This window comes from Hemitrygon akajei, chromosome 6, assembly GCF_048418815.1.
Source record: "Hemitrygon akajei chromosome 6, sHemAka1.3, whole genome shotgun sequence".
Taxonomy (NCBI): domain Eukaryota; kingdom Metazoa; phylum Chordata; class Chondrichthyes; order Myliobatiformes; family Dasyatidae; genus Hemitrygon; species Hemitrygon akajei.
In genome coordinates this window covers 87,963,621-87,978,786 of record NC_133129.1, presented here as the reverse complement: position 1 = coordinate 87,978,786, position 15,166 = coordinate 87,963,621, and the positions used below count along the sequence as shown (strand labels likewise).

The following is a 15,166-nucleotide window of genomic DNA, read 5'->3' as shown; positions in this document are numbered from 1 at the left end:
AAGATCCTGAGAGGCAGGATTTATGAACATTTGGAGAGGCATAATATGATTAGGAATAGTCAGCATGTCAAAGGCAGGTCGTGCCTTATGAGCCTGATTGAATTTTTTTAAGGACGTGATTAAACACATTGATGAAGGAAGAGCAGTAGATGTAGTGTGTATGGATTTCAGCAAGGCATTTAATAAAGTACCCCATGAAAGGCTTATTGAGAAAGTAAGGAGGAATGGGGTCCAAGGGGATCTTGCTTTGTGGATCCAGAACTGGCTTGCCCACTGAAGGCAAAGAGTGGTTGTAGATGGGTCATATTCTGCATGGAGGTTGGTGACCAGTCTGTTCTGGGACCCCTACTCTTTGTGATTTTTATAAATGACCTGGATGAGGAAGTGGAGGGATGGGTTAGTAAATTTGCTGATGACACAAAGGTTGGGGGTGTTGTGGATAGTGTGGAGGGCTGTTAGAGGTTACAGTGGGACATTGATAGGATGCAAAACTGGGCTGAGAAGTGGCAGATGGAGTTCAACCTAGATAACTGAGGTGGTTCATTTTGGTAGGTCAAATGTGATGGCAGAATATAGCATTAATGGTAAGACTCTTGGCAGTGTGGAGGATCAGAGGGATCTTGGGGTCTGAGTCCATAGGACACTCAAAGCAGCTACGCAGGTTGACTCTGTGGTTAAGAAGGCATACGGTGCATTGGCCTTCATCAATCGTGGGATTGAGTTTAAGAGCCTAGAGGTAATGTTGCAGCTATATAGGACCCTCATCAGACCCCACTTGGAGTTCTGTGCTCAATTCTGGTTGCCTCACTACAGGAAGGACGTGGAAACCATAGAAGGGGTTGCAGAGGAGATTTACAAGGATGTTATCTGGATTGGGGAGCATGCCTTATGAGAAAAGGTTGAGTGAACCTGGCCTTTTCTCCTTGGAGCAATGGAGGAGAGATGATAGAAGTGTACAAAATAATGAGAGGCATTGATTGTGTGGATAGTCAGAGGCTTTTTCCCAGGGCTGAAATGGCTAACACGAGAGGGCATAGTTTTAAGGTGCTTGGAAGTAGGTACAGAGGAGATGTCAAAGGTAAGTTGTTTTTTTAAAAAAACACAGAGAGTGGTGAGTACATGGAATGGGCTGCCGGCGGTGGTGGTAGAGGTGGAAATGATAGGGTCTTTTAAAAGATTCCTGGATGGCTACATGGAGATTAAAAAAAAGAGGGCTATGGGTAAAGTCTAGGTAGTTCTAAGATAGAGACATGTTTGGCATAGCTTTGTGGGCCGAAGGGCCTATATTGTGCTGTATGTTTTCTACGTTTCCATGTTTCCGTAAATCGACATTTCAGGCTGAGACCCTTCAACAGGACTGGAATTGAAGTTTGTGGAGGAAGTCAGAACAAGGCAATGGGGTGGGGTGGGGGGGGGGGGAGAAGGAGTATAAACTGGCAGGTGATAGGTCAGTATAAACAGATTACTCCATGTGACTTCATAAAATATGTGATGTCAAGTTTATTGCATTTAACTATATACATCTGTACTGTTAAACGAGACAATGTTTCTCTGGATGAGGGTGTAAAGCACATTAGTGCAATATAACACATATAACACACAATAACTTAGAAAAGAATTAAATCAAAGTATATGCACAAATTAAATATTGTCAGCTACAGAACCGATTATCTGGTGACATTTCCAATGTGATGCAGAAGGGAGTTCAGAAGCCTAATGCCCTGAGGAAAGAAAGTATTTCCCATCTTGACCAATCTTGTCTTTATGTATTGAAGTCTCCTGCCTGATGATGGAAAGTCAAAGATAATGTTAATGGATGGGTGGAATTCTTGATAATCGTAAGGCCCTGCATACGCAGTGCTCCTGGTAAATGTCCCCAACGCATTGTAGGGAGACCCCTATGATCCTCTGAGCCGTTCTCAGTGTTTGTAGGGATGTTCGGCTGCTCCCATATCCAATGGAGATGCAACTAGTCAGGAAACTCAATAATGCTCCTGTAAAATGGGGATGGTGAGGGTGGGGGGGAAGAGGAGGAGGAGCAGCTGTGCCTTCTTCAGGAAGGTAATATTGAGGGACCAAGTCAGGTTGTCCTTGATGTGAATTCCCAAGAACTTGGTGCACTTAACTCTCTCTGTGGAGGAGCCAGGTATGCACAGAGGGGGATGGCTCATCCGCACCTTCTCGAAGTCCACAAGGATTTCCTGTCCCGGCACTACAAGTACTTCAGACTCCAAGATCATTGTGCTAGTCAGAGGATTATAATACTTCCCAGTTAAATCAACAATCTGCAATTTTTCTCAAAGTCAGAAGGGAAATGGAAATGCAGAAGTAGCACAATGGTAGCACCAGGATAACATTATCAGATTTGCCCAACCATGGCTTCAAAGAATTCCAGGCAACTAGCAGTTACTTGAACTGAAATAAAATTCTGTAGACTACTGGCCACACTTCCTCAGGAGGACTCGTAACCTTCTTTAGCACAAGTGAAATGCTGAAGACGCTATCCCCAAGCAATGTTAGTTTGCTCATTGTTGGTTTGGGTGGGTGGATGGGAGTTATGAGGCAGCCAGGGATAAGAAGGGTAAACCATTACTACAGGAACAAAAGTCATTTATCCTAATAAATCTTTATCGGTGTCAGGCTTCACTCAATCACCCCTTTTACAGGTCTTCATCTATTCCCCATCAGTATATCCATTTCCTTTATGCTCTTCAGAATCAGGTTTAGTATTACTAGCATGTCATAAAATTTGTGGTTGTGCAGCTGCAGTACATTGCAATACTGGAATTTGCAGTTTTTATTATGTGTGGATATATATATTAAAAAACTTAAATTAATTAATTAGTTCAAAAGGAGAATAAAAGATCAAATATGAAGTAGTGTTCATGGCTTCAATGTCCTTTCAGAAATCAGATGGCAGTGGGGGAGAAGCCATTCCTGAATCTCTGAGTTTGTGCTTTCAAGCATCTGCATCTCCTCCCTGATGGTAGCAATGAAAAGACAGCATGTTCTAGGTGATGGGGGTCCTTAATGATGAATGTCACCTTTTTGAGACATCACTCTTTGAAGTAGTCCTGGAACCTGGGGAGACAAGTGCCCAGTGATGGAACTGACTGACTAGCTTCTTAAACTATTCACCAGGAGCAAATAGCAACCATGCCTTTGTGCCGGTAAAGGAAGTTACAAGCAGCATTCAAAGTGAAGTGAGGTGAGGGCCTCCATTGGTCAGGGTTCACCATGAGTATTGCATCCTAGCTGCCCCTGGGCAGTACGATATGGAGAGCAAGCTGTTGCTCATGTAACAAGCCCCCCCACCCGCCACGCATCTGATGAACCCAAAGAAACAGCAGAGACTGATACAGTTTGGTACCAGCAGCGTCACAGGAGTTGCCAGTCACCATTGAACAATGTAGGGCCTTAGGGACTCCAACTCTGGGCTTTTCCCCCTTGGAGTTTACTCTCAAAGCCTTCCCCATGAGTGGGTGTAGCCACAAGGCAGCAGGGTTTTGAGATCAGAGATTTCCTTCTCCTAGATGAGCTGCCAATGAGACCCATCTGTCCAAAGTGACTCGTTTTAAGGTTCTAGTAACCCGCCTTTGCCCCTTCTCCTGTCAGTAGAAACAGTTCTGCCAGGCTTAGTAGCTAAGCCAGACGTGAGGGCCAGGAGCTGGACTTGGTTGTCAGAAGCTACTTGAGGAGCATGCTGTTGGGAGCATTTAATATGTAGCAGGAACTTGTCCCCATTACCATCCCCAGCTACAAGGATGGGAGGCTGGGGGGGAGGAATGGGGAAAGAAGGTCAGAGGGGCCAGTTGAACTCAGGCACCTTCCTCTCACAGCAGTGTGGACGGTGCCGATCACCCACTCTCTTTCCGCTCTCATCCACATTGACTTCAAGCTTCCTTGGAGTTTTAATCAGCAAAATCAGTGAGAAATGGAGTCAACCATGGGCTGGCACTCTGTCTCCAGGCTTCTCGGCCTCCAGGCTGCACACTCTATTAAAAACCTCACCAAACTCGCTCGGTCAATCGCAAACACACCACCAAAATGTAGATTACAGGCTCCAACAGCAGCAGAATCATACTCTAAAGTTGTAGTAAAAGAGAAAGTAGTAGTTTTGTGAACTGTCTGAAGGATGTCGCATTGTCCGCTGGCGCCATCTTCTTCAGAAGTTAACAGTTCAGAGTTCTAACCATACTGGTGGGGAAAAGGTTTGGGGGATAAAAAAACAACCCTTAGATATGAAATAGACAACACAGCTGGCTGGAAGATCTAGTTAAAGGCTAATTTGTAATAAGTGACCAAAGCACTTTAATGTACACGTTATGTTTGCTCATGTTAAGGCACGCTTTGTATACTGTTTGTATACATGGAGATTCAGCATAGGATTTTAAGTATGTAACCAGTTTTGAAGAATGGATTTTGCTTCAGATTAAATTCCTTCAGAAGGACCGAAAACATTAAGCGAGGGAAAAACATGTCTATGCCAATTGCTTAGCATTAACTGTTAATCTTGCATAAAATTTAAGCTATTTTTCAGGTCACCACACAAGAAGATGGTGCCAGCGAACAACGTGACCAAGGGCGACATCCTCCAGATGGTTCACAAAACTACTTTCACATCTTATCTTTCAAATGTGTGATTCTGCTATTGTTGGATCGACATTTTGGTGGTGTTTTTCAGGCCAACTGAGTAATCTGGTGCTTTGCTGTCTCAGAGGGTGTGTCAAGCAAATTATGTGGCCTCAATGGCAAGAAGCCTGGAGAGGGGGCACCAGCCCATGATAGACTTCATTTCTCACCAACAAAAGTGCCAAGGAAGACTGAAATCAATGTTTATTCTTTGAATGGGTTCCATGGGTTTCTTTGTTTCGTGGCTGGCTGTGGGGAAGTCGAATCTCAGGGCTGTTTATTGAATGTATACTTTGAATCTTTGAAGTCTTGCCTTTTCTAGAGAACTGAGTTCACAACAGCCTCTAATGTTTCTTTAGTCTAACAAGAAGTTACCTACAACTTTAATGAATTTGACACTAAACTGTTATTGGACACTGTTGGTGAATGGAGGAAGGGAACATCACCAGATTTACTAGGATCATTTTAGTTCAACTCCGTGATAAACAGACACATTTCAATTAATAGATCCTTTCAGTTGCAAGAAAGTGAGATTGCCCAAGGTAGAACAAAAAGTACATAGAAAATAATTGTCCATGCTGACATTACAGTATCTGCTTTAGAAATAAAGTTGCTCCAGTTTGAAAGCTTCCATTTGAGGTTATAAGCATAATCAATAGACTTTAATAACTCTGATTTCATCATTTACATTTTAAAGTTAAAACACACAAAAACAAAGCAGGAGGAAGAGTTGGTCTTCAGGGCCCCCAAGCCTCTGTCATCATTTAAAATCACTGCTGATCTAATAGGTGGACACTTTATCAGGTACACCTTGTTAATACAAATAACTAAACAGCAGCAACTCAATGCATAAAAGCATCCATAATCAAGTGGTTCAGGTGTTATTTAGACCAAATATCAGAATCCAAGTGACTCTGACCATGAAGTGGATGTTGGTGCCAAACGAGTGGCAGCATCTCAGAAGCTGCTGATCTCCTGGGATTTTCGCTCACAGCAGTCTCTAGAGTTTACAGAGAATAATGTGAAAAACAAAAGAAGCATTCAGTAAGCAGCAGTTCTGTGGGCAAAAATGCCTTGTTAACTAGGGAATAGCCAGACAGTTTCAAGGAAACAGAAAGGCGACAGTAACTCAAATAATCTCATGTCACAACAGTGTAGTAGAGTATTTCTAAATACACAACACGAATGTTGAAGTGGATGGGATACGATAGCAGATAACTGCAAAATGATTGTGGACTTTAGGAGGGTGCAGATGAGCCATCCCCCGCCCCCTCTGCATACATGGCTCCTCCGTAGAGCGAGAGTTGGGTGCACCAGGTTCCTGGGAGTTCACATCACAGACAACATCACCTCGTCCCTCAGTGTCACCTCCCAGAATGGGAAAGCACATCAGCCTCTCCACTCCCTGAGCGTGAGGCAGGCAAGGCTCCCCCAACCCCATCTTGGCTGAGTTTTGCAGGAGCACCATTGAAACTGTCCTGACAAGCTGCATCTGCATCTCATATGGGAGAAGAGCATCGGACCGGAAGTCCCTACAAAGGACTGCAAGAACAGCCGAGAAGATCATAGTTGTCTCTCTACCATCCATCGGGGACATTTATTAGGAGCGCAGGGTACCCAGTATTATCAAGGATACCACCTATCCATCCAACATAGTCTGACATTCTACCATCAGGCAGGAGAGTTTGATGCATAAAAACAAGAACAGTCAGGATGAGGAACAGGTTCTTCCCTCAGGCCATTAGGCTACTGAGCTCCCTGCTGCATCACATTCGAAGTGTCACTGGATAGTTTGTACTGTGCCCTACAATATTTAATTTATGCACTTAGTTTATCTTGTTCATTTGTAGATTTAACTTTTTCCTAAGTTATTGCGTTATATGTATGTTATGTGTACTACAGTGCTTTACACCCTGGTCAAGAGAGATATCATTTTGTTTAGTGGTACACATGCATATAGTCAAATGACAATAAAGTTGACTTGACATATATTCAATGGCCAATTTATTAGGTACAGGAGGGACTGTGTGTGCATTGGCCTCAACTCCTAGATGCAATGTCCTCACATTGATCTTCTGTATCACCATCCTATTTATTTCTAAAGATCAGACATCCACCACCCTTTGAGACAGATCATTCAAGAGATTCACTACCTTGAGAGAACAAATTTCTGTAAATCTCCTCTAGAAACAACATTTATAATTTTGTTTGTGATTCTCTCACTAGAGAAAACTAGTAAAAGAATTAGCGGAAAAACAGTGATTCATAGATTTTATCCAATGGGATAATGCTTGGGGAGCAAGGTAATGATTATATCTCTTCAAAACTCAAATATGAAAATACATTATCAAAGTATGTATATTAAATGAAACCTTACAAGCAGCTACAAAACCCAACAGAAAAAAAAGACTGTCAGACACCTAACGTGGAGAAAATAAAACAAATCATGCAAACAACAAAAACAAGCAAACAACTAAAGTTCGTGAAAGTGAGTTCACAGCCACAAAGCCAGTCATCACTGCAGCCAGTCCAGGAGCCTATTTGTTGCAGGTCACAGCCTCAATTCAGCACCAAAGGTGAAAAAACCTTGTGGAACAGTGAGTGAACTACCCCTCTCCTTTTCCAGCCCTGACACCCTTAACTTTTCAATCTAGCCCATACTTAATTTGTCCAAACCTTGGGTCGATCCCTGCTCTCTGACTCGGGCCCCACTGCCTTGCTACGTTCTCAGGCTCAGGCCCACTGCCTTGATTTGGTCTGGCACTTAAATCGATTAAACCTTGGCTCGTTCCTTGTTCCCAGACCCAAGCCCTGCCACTTTGATATGCTCTCAGACACAGAACAAACCACATACAATGCCTAGGTCTGCAGCACTTAAGTTTATATATTTAGAATTACAGCATCTGCATTTTGGTTTCATCATATAGGTGGTTAAACTACCCCTTTGCAGCAAAAGGTCACACTGTAAAACAAGTACATGTCAAATGAATTCACATGACTAACAGAAGTGTGTTATAATCATTAAGACTATTAACCCTGCTGTGTACGAGTTAAACAAGACATAAATATATTTCGTACTAAGAACTCAGTCTTGCACTTATCTTAGATGCTGTAATTATTGCAATTACATCTTCTACTGCATCAATGGCAAAGTTCACATTGGAAACTGTTAATGAGCAGTTAGGACAATCTGCCACTCTAGCATTCATGCAAGGGCACTTACTTTTTCTACCCAGAGCAACCTGAAACACTGGGAGCAGCACAGATGAGGCACAAGAACTAATAACTATTCATTCGCAATTGACAAGGACGATGGTAGAAGAGATCTTTGTAAAAATCTGCTAAACAATGGACATTTAGTAACGGCCAAGTCAATCCAAGTGTGTCGCAAAATGAGCTATTTGCAAAAATAAACTTAAAAACATTAATATTTAATTTTCAATTGTCATTGAGTTCCTACAGTTTGAAGATACTTTACAAGGCCTTTTTTTAAAACCTTTTTTTTTTACGATTTTTACCATTCATTCATTATATACCATGTCATATGATGAGGGTGATCATGATTTATATTCATGACCATGATTGTTCTTAGCAAATTTTTCTACAGAACTGGTTTTCCATTGCCTCCTTCTCGGCACTATCTATACAAACAACACACACAAAATGCTGGTGGAACACAGCAGGCCAGGCAGCATCTATAGGGAGAAGCACTGTTGACGTTTCGTGCCGAGACCCTTCGTCAGGACTAACCGAAAGGAGAAGACCGGAGGGGGTGGGATGAAGCTAAGAGCTGGAAACGTGATTGGCGAAAGTGATACAGAGCTGGAGAAGGGAAAGGATCATGGGACGGGAGGCCTCGGGAGAAAGAAGGGGGGGGGGAGCACCAGAGGGAGATGGAGAACAGGCAGGGTGATGGGCAGAGAGAGAGAGAAAAAAAACGAAACTAAATATGTCAGGGATGGGGTAAGAAGGGGAGGAGGGGCATTAACGGAAGTTAGGGAAGTCAATGTTCATGCCATCAGGTTGGAGGCTACCCAGCCGGTATATAAGGTGTTGTTCCTCCAACCTGAGTTTGGATTCATTTTGACAGTAGAGGCGGCCATGGATAGACATATCAGAATGGGAATGGGACGTGGAATTAAAATGTGTGCCCACTGGGAGATCCTGCTTTCTCTGGCGGACCAAGCGTCAAGGTATGCAGAAATGAGTTCGGTGGGGCAGGAACAAGCTGAGACAATAGATCTACCTGGACAGGCTGGTTTGTGGATCTTGGGTAGGAGGCAGAAACGGGAAGTGCGGGGTGTGGGAACTATGAGGTTGGTGGCAGTGGATGGGAGATCCCCAGAGCTGATAAGGTTGGTGATAGTATAGGTATAGGAGACAATGGCCTGGTGCTCCTTAGTGGGGTCATGATCAAGGGGTAAACAAGAGGAGGTATCAGAGAGTTGTCGCTGTGCCTCGGCCAGGTAGAGGTCAGTACACCAGACAACAACAGCTCTCTCTTTATCAGCGGGTTTTATAGTGAGGTTGGGATTGGTGCAGAGGGAGTGGAGAGCAGAGCGTTTGGAAGGAGTTAGGTTGGAATTGGAACAGGGTGTGGTGAAGTCGAGACAGTCGATGTCCCGTCAGCAACTAGCAATAAAGAGATCCAGAGCAGGCAGAAGACCAGAGCGGGGTGTCCATGAAGAGGAGGAGGGTTGAAAACGGGAGAAGAGGTCATCGGTGGGGGTAAAGTCTTTGGCAGACAGTCAGACAGTCCTTCCAGGTGAGGCGACACTTCACCTGTGAGTTGGCTGGTGTGGTATACTGCGTCCGGTGCTCCCGGTGTGGCCTTTTATATATTGGTGAGACTCGACGCAGACTGAGAGACTGTTTCGCTGAACACCTACGCTCGGTCCGCCAGAGAAAGCAGGATCTCCCAGTGGCCACACATTTTAATTCCACGTCCCATTCCCATTCTGATATGTCTATCCATGGCCTCCTCTACTATCAAGATGAATCCACACTCAGGTTGGAGGAACAACACCTTATATACCGGCTGGGTAGCCTCCAACCTGATGGCATGAACATTGACTTCTCTAACTTCCGTTAATGCCCCTCCTCCCCTTCTTACCCCATCCCTGACATATTTAGTTGTTTTTTTTTTCTCGCTCTCTGCCCATCACGCTGCCTGTTCTCCATCTCCCTCTGGTGCACCCCCCTTCCCCTTTCTTTCTCCCGAGGCCTCCCGTCCCATGATCCTTTCCCTTCTCCAGCTCTGTATCGCTTTCGCCAATCACCTTTCCAGCTCCATAGATGCTGCCTGGCCTGCTGTGTTCCACCAATATTTTAATAGACAATTGACAGTTGGTGCAGGAGTAGGCCATTCGGCCCTTCTAGCCAGCACCGCCATTCACTGTGATCATGGCTGATCATACACGATCAGTACCCCGATCCTGCCCTCTCCCCATATCCCTTGACCCCGCTATCTATAAGAGCTCTATCTAACTCTCTCTTGAATGCATCCAGAGACTTGGCTTCCACTGCCTTCTGGGGCAGAGCATTCCACATATCCACCACTCTCTGGGTGAAAAAGTTTTTCCGCATCTCTGTTCTAAATGGCCTACCCCTTATTCTTAAACTGTGGCCTCTAGTTCTGGACTCACCCATCAGCGGGAACATGCTTCCTGCCTCCAGCGTGTCCAATCCCTTAATAATCTTATGTTTCAATCAGATCCCCTCTCATCCTTCTAAATTCCAGTGTATACACGCCCAGTCGCTCCAATCTTTCAACATATGACAGTCCTGCCATTCCGGGAATTAACCTTGTAAACCTACGCTGCACTCCCTCAATAGCAAGAATGTCCTTCCTCAAATTTGGAGACCAAAACTGCACACAATACTCCAGGTGGGGTCTCACCAGGGCCCTGTACAGCTGCAGAAGGACCTCTTTACTCCTATACTCAATTCCTCTTGTTATAAAGGCCAGCATGCCATTAGCTTTCTTCACTGCTTGCTGCACCTGCATGTTTGCTTTCATTGAATGATGTACAAGAACACCTAGAACACAACACATTTTGTGTGTGTTGTTTGAATTTCCAGCATCTGCAGATTTCCTCGCGTTTGCTCTAGTATCTACATAAGACAGGTGACCCCTAGACATTATCAATACTCTTAAGAGATTGGAGTTGTGATATTCACCAGTCGTTCACACGACCATCCTAAACCTGCTCCCATGGGTTCACGTGATGCTGATTTGAGGGAGGGGAGTGTAAAACAGGTGTTGCACCATGCCCAAGCCTGACAATGAGGTCGTCATTATAAAGCACGCCAATTTTCCAAGTCATTACTGTCACTTAGTGAATTTCCGAACTTCGTGCGTAGTATCCTTTAACTACAGGATAAACTAGTCTGGCATGAAACAAGTCAATTAAGGGTGAAATTAAACGAGTTTTTCTCAAAACTAATCCTGATTCAGAATCCTGTGATGTATTCCCTCCAATGATTTAAGCTGTTATTACTCTTCTCGCCTTTCTTTCCTTTAACATTCTCAGAGAGCTTTGTAATCTATTAAGCCATCCTTGGACTTGACAACTTACAAACTGTATAACAGTTACTCTTGAGCAGGGGTTCCCAACCTTTATGCCATGAACCAATACGAAGCAAGGGTCTGTAGATCCCCGGATGGGAATGCCTGCTCTATAAAATAGTTTGTGGCAATTAATCCAGAACTTCTTGAAACCGTTTCTTCTTGTTTTTTGGTGCAAATTGTTGTGTGTGTGCATGTGTGTGTGTGTGTGGGGGGGGGGGGGGGGGGGGTGTTTGGTGTTCTCATTGCTGTTTGTACAAATTTTTTTGCACATTGGGGTGAGGTTTGATGGTTTTTTTCAACATCGCCCATGACGTTTCTTTGTTTCATGGCTATCTGGAGAAGATGAATCTCAGGGTTGTATACTGCATATGTACTTTGACAATAAATGTATCTTGAAATTTATCTTGGTGTTCTTGGACATTCATTGAATTACAACACCAGGAACCACTTAATATAGTCCAGCAATCAAGCAGTGTTTAGTTAAACTAGATCACAGCATTCAAATCTGCATCCTCCACCAACAACCATAAGATATACTACAGAATGATGAGAATAAGAGGTAGTAGCTTTAATAACCACTTGGGTTATTAGCATGAATGGTTGCAGAAAATGCTGATGACTAGTGGCTAGAGATTTTTAGGAACTTGAAAGGGACATAGGTTTGAAGGGAAAAGTTCAAAGTAAATTTATTATAGAAGTACATACTTGTCACCATATACAAATGTTTTCTTGTGGGCATTTACAGTAAATAAAGAGCAGCACAAAGGAACCAATGGAAGACTGCATACAAGATGGACAAACAACCAATGTATAAATGAAAACAAACTGTGCAAATACAAAATGAAAATAAATAAATAAAGTGATGAATATTGAGAACGAGATGAAGAGTCCTTGAAAGCGAGTCCAAGGTTCAATCATAGGGCAAATGAAGTTGAGTGAAATTATCCAGATTCAAGAGCCTAATGTTCAAGGGGTAATAACTCTTTCTGAACCTGGTGGGTGAGCAAACACATGGACATGGAGGACACGGAGAGACATTGCAACCAAGCACACTGCCATCATACCAGAAGTAGTACAGTATTTCAGAGTTTAGTTGAAAACCAGCTGAAAGAACGGGGGACAGGTTTCCATCTAATCAAATCTGTAAAATGCACTTAAAAATAGGCAACTCCTTGCTGCAAAACGCCAAGATCTATCTATCAAAGGTGGATGTTAAAACATGTGGAGGTGGAAGAGGGAATGAGAATGGGCATTGGTGAAAGATATGGAGCTGATCAAGAACAGTTGAGATGGAGGTGGAAATTAATATGAAAAGTCTTTCTAATACAACTGAAGTTTTGCGCTCTGCCCCACTATGAATGGTAGATAGGCACCAGAGGGAGACTTCTCCCAGCTCATCAGCAAAACAGTTACATTCTTCCCATTCAAATGGCTCTATTCCTGATGGGTTCCCTGTAGAATTTTATAAATCATTCTCTTCACTTCTTTCTCCTCAGTTACTTTCAATATTATCTGACTCGTTTAATTACGGCAAATTGCCACCCTCTTTCAATGAGGCATCTATTATTCTTCTTTTAAAAAAGGGCAAAGACCCAACACAGTGTTCCTTGTACAGGCCGATCTCTCTGCTCAATGTTGATGTAAAGATCTTAGCTAAAGTGTTGGCTCATAGATTAGAAACCGTTATTCCCTCCATTATCTCTGATGACCAAACAGGCTTTATTAAAAACCATCTCTCTTTTTTTTAACATTTGGCATCTATTTAATATTTTATACTCAGCTCCAACTGGGACTCCTGAATGTGTTATTTCCCTTGATGCGGAGAGAGCATTTGATCGTATAGAGTGGAACTACCTTTTTGCAGTCTTAGAAAAATTTGACCTCAGCCAAAGTTTCATCTCTTGGATCCAATTGCTGTACCTGTGTCCTACTGCTTGTTTGAACTAATTTTCAGAAATCCCAAGTATTTAATCTCAAACGTGGCACCCGTCAGGGATGCCCCTTAAGTCCCTTTCTCTTTGATTTGGCTATAGAACCTCTGGCGATAGCATTTCGAAACTGTCCTGAATTGACCGGGATTTGGAGAGGGGGTGTTGAGCATAAAGTTTCTCTCTATGCTGATGACTTATTACTCTTTCTCTCAAATCCATCTACATCCTTGCCTCTAATGTTTTCACTTCTTGACCAGTTTAGCCAGATCTCTGGCTATAAACTTAATTTACATAAGAGTGAACGTTTCCCAATTAATAAAGAAGCACAAGAACTAATATTTCGTGATCTCCCTTTTAAAGTAGTCCATAATCAATTTACTTATCTTGGAATTACAGTCACAAGGAAGTTTAAAGATCTCTTTCGTGAAAACTTTGTCAATCTTTCATATGTTATAAAACAGAGTCTGGTCCAATGGTCACCTCTATCTATGTCTTTGGTAGGTCGTATTAATGTTGTTAAAATGTATGTTCTCCCCAAATTTTTATACTTATTTCAATCTATCCCAATTTTTATTCCTAAATCTTTTTTTGATTCCTTAGACTCTATTATTTTGTCATATCTGTGGCAGAATAAGCGCTCTAGAATTAATAAAATCCACCTCCAAAAATCTAAAAAAGAGGGTGGCATGGCTTTACCTAACTTTCGCTTATATTATTGGGCAGCTAATATACGTTGTGCTACCTTCTGGTCTTTCTTCCATGGTCAACCCGAGTGCCCTAACTGGGTGGCAATGGAGTTGAGCTCCACTAAAGAATTATCTATATCTGCACTTCTTGGCTCTGCACTCCCTAGTAGTCTGCCCAGATCAATAGCTAATCCTCTTGTTAGACACACTTTGCGTATATGTGCTCAGTTCAGGAAATGCTATGGTTTCCAGGGGTTTTCTGTTTCTAGCCCTGTCGCACATAATCACCTTTTTTTACCTACTACGTATGATTCAGCATTCCATGTTTGGTATTGGAAGGGCATTAGACATTTTGAAGATCTCTTCATTGATATTCGCTTCGCTTCTTTTCAGCAGCTCTTTGTTAAGTTCAACCTGCCTAACGCTCACTTTTTCAGATATCTCCAAATCCGACACTTTATTGCTCCTTTAATTCCTAACTTTCCTGAAATGCCTGCGAAAAATGCTATGGACCTATTTCTTTCCATTAATCCACTAGGTAAAGGTTTAATATCAATTATCCGAGATAAACTAGCAGCCTTACGACGGGTCCCTGTGGATAAAATTAAAATGGCCTGGGAGCAGGATTTAAATATCTCCTTATCCGAAGAGAGCTGGGACTCAGTTCTCAAATCGGTTAACTCAACCTCTCTTTGTGCTCGCCATTGCCTTTTACAGTTTAAGATTGTTCATAGAGCCCATATGTCTAAATCTAAACTATCTCGATTCTACCCTGGCATTAGTCCACTCTGTGATAAATGCAAGAGGGGCATGGCCTCTCTCATCCATATGTACTGGCTCTGTCCTAGCTTGGAGAAATTCTGGAAAGATGTCTTCACTACATTATCGGGTATTCTGAATCAGCACCTAGAACCAAACCCCTTAATTGCTCTGTTCGGTTTTTGGGGAGAGAGATTTATGTCTGGGTCCGATCAAATGCCGAATACTATCCTTTGCCTCTCTCCTGGCGAGACGCTTGATCCTCCTTAGATGGAGAGATGTTGCCCCGCCCACTCATGCGCAATGGCTTAACGACATTATGGCCTGCTTGGACCTCGAAAAAATTCATTATTCAGTTCTTAATTCGGATCTAAAGTTCCATAAGGTCTGGGGACCTTTTATCGAGTACTTTCATAACCTTCCTCTTGACTAGGGTTTTTTTTTCTTTTTTTTTCTTCTTTTCGGTCCCTTGCTTTCAGCTCCCTTTTTTTTCTGGTAGTAGGCATTATTATCCTCTGTTGCTAAGTGTATTCACAGTCTGGGAGTTTGACTGTCCTGACCTATACTCTTTATATTGTGTTGTGGTC

At 42.9% G+C, this 15,166-nt stretch overlaps 1 protein-coding gene across 4 annotated transcripts in view; it reads right to left on the bottom strand.

Annotated features, from left to right (window-relative positions):
• The window catches only part of LOC140729228 (misshapen-like kinase 1), a 333,768-nt gene that overhangs the window by 277,727 nt on the left and 40,875 nt on the right, over positions 1 to 15,166 (bottom strand). The gene's annotated exons all lie outside the window — the stretch shown is intronic.